The sequence below is a fragment of the Anneissia japonica genome, unplaced genomic scaffold, assembly GCF_011630105.1.
Source record: "Anneissia japonica isolate Jap-2015-1 unplaced genomic scaffold, ASM1163010v1 scaffold123264_len2613_cov125_single, whole genome shotgun sequence".
Taxonomy (NCBI): domain Eukaryota; kingdom Metazoa; phylum Echinodermata; class Crinoidea; order Comatulida; family Comatulidae; genus Anneissia; species Anneissia japonica.
The window spans coordinates 1-2,448 of NW_022720385.1; the positions used below are offsets into that span (position 1 = coordinate 1).

General features: G+C 32.4%; 1 long non-coding RNA gene across 1 annotated transcript; it reads left to right on the top strand.

Annotated features, from left to right (window-relative positions):
- Window positions 1-2,145, top strand: LOC117111343. The gene is made up of 3 exons (XR_004445858.1): window positions 1-33; window positions 1,280-1,365; window positions 2,049-2,145. It is a non-coding gene; the product is annotated as an uncharacterized LOC117111343 (long non-coding RNA).
- Window positions 2,146-2,448: the final 303 nt, after the last annotated feature.

Consider the following 2,448-nt stretch of genomic DNA (forward strand, 5'->3'; position numbering starts at 1 on the left):
CGTCAATTTGATGGCAGGTTTGTGACGGCACAGGTGAGATTTTTTATGAATATTCATCAGTATTGGCTACAATATACTAGTAATTGTACCTTAATCAATATTCTACTTTATTTTGAATTCAATCATGTCACCATTATAAAGTAATTATTACATCCAATTTACCATGAGGTTTGCATTTTTCAAAAGGTGTTGTAATCAAGAAAAATCAATGGAATGATGTTCTGCCAAAATCTTACATGTTATTGTACTGTGTATACTAAATATGTTCCATAATATTTCAAGTCATTCAGAAGGGAATTGAACCTACCACCTCCCAATAACTAATCCGGTAATATAACCACTAGACCACTCTTAGTGGCTAAGGTAGATTTCGGTCCCCAATTAACATTCTAATACAATGCTATATCAAAGGTGTGTTCCATTAAAGATAAGCCGACTCAATAGTACTGTAATAGTATTTTGTTCAACCTGACATGTTATTGTACTGTATACTCAGTACATCCTAAAATACTTTTGAAAAAAATAAACATTATCCAGGCATCTAGTAGTAAGCATATGCTTCCTGTTCGTCTCTAGGCCTAGCTATCCATTAACTTCCAGCATCATAGCTTCAAGCTAGAATTCACTCTGTCATCTTCTTTAGTATGGGAAAAATGATGAATAATTATATTTCTTTCCGTCTCACTATCATCATAAAAATATGCATTTGTTGCTTCTTTATTTTTTATTTTTTTAAATTTTATTCAGTTTGAAACCAACAGCGATAAAAAACGCCACTAACGGGTTGAATCGAAACATAATAAAATATATGTAAACAATAACCTTCTTCAACCATATAATCCTTACTGGGGTGAGGTGGCATTGTTTACAATCAATTTTTAGAAATTAGCAAAGTTTTATTTGATTTTTAAGCCCTTTAAGGTAATGTCTTCCATATTAAATTTTTTTTTATTGTATGACATTCTTCCATACTTTAATCTTAAAATTTAATTTGACAAGAAACCTTTTTTAAGTCTTGAAATGGATGGCTGTATCGGTTCCAGTGTAGCAGTAGCACCAATGACAATATTTATCAATAAGACTGAAATTGTGAAAGGAATATATCTTTAATAGTTATACATGCAATGGTCTTTATCACAATGATGCTATCTACTAATGGGCGATAAAATCTAAATAATGTAGGTAGCGCTCTGCAATGGCATAGATCCGAGGTTGTTAACGCTTTTAGTCTTCTAAATTTATTGTGAAGCACTTTTAATGCATGTGTGTACTTTTTCAGCTTCGATACACCGGTATGCTTGAGACGACTAGGATTAGGAAGCTGGGCTACGCAGTGCGACCTCTCTTCGAAGATTTTGTCAAAAGGTTACTTATCTAATGACATTTTTATTGCTGCATATCTCCCTTGGGGTATATTGAGACAAAGATGTTTGACATTATTATTCACTTTGCGATGCTGGTCACTATTATACACGCAGATGCTCTTGTTTTTAGGATGTCCAATTTTCTGCAGATTTCCTCTGTGTGTTCAAATAACCTTCAAAGTTTCCTTGATATTTATATTGGAAACATGAATAAACCTGTGATTGACACATGTTTGAATGACAATTTATATTGGAAAGACGGAATTTCATATTACAATATAATTTCCATCTTTCCTGGATAAATTGTCATGAAAATGTATCTTAATCACAGCTTTATTCCATGGGGGTAGTATCTGTATGGATGAAATTGCATAGTTTTATTATTGAACCTTTGTATATGCATCAGTTTGCTTTATGATCATTTAAAATAATAAATTCACTATATTTGTTATATGTTCCTATTTATTTTTTCTCTTTCATTCTTGATCATGGGCTTGCTGTGAAAAGTATATATATTTTTACTATTTTGTATTGGACATTTTATGTATTCCATTCTGTAATTGGTGGGCAGCTTGCAACTGTTTATTATGAAGTTAAATACAGTAAAAATAATTTGTTTTACAATGTGTTAAAATAATTTTCCATAAATCGCATAAACAAATAATACTGTTTCCTAATACTCAGATACCGTATCTTGGCGTTGAGCCCAAAGTTGGTAACTGACAACCGTGGCGTTGTGAAGATCTTAACTGACATGAAATTGACGGATTGGCAGATTGGGTATGATTCTTGATATTATTACAATATTCATGTATATTTCAAAGAGTACAGAATGACAATAGGACCAACTCTCCCGATTTTGCAGGCCCACTGAAACGGAAGACGCAGTACTCCCATGTGATAGGGGATGCCCTATTATAATTTAAATAGCTTTGAAATTTCGAACAAGCATTCTTTACATGTAGCATGTGCTTGTTGCAACCGACTTTTATGTGTATATCATTTTTTTTTAAGGACTTTCTCTAGTTTGTTGTAGTATTTTTCAATTCCATTTCAAGGAAACCAAGACATTCGGACCTTGTCA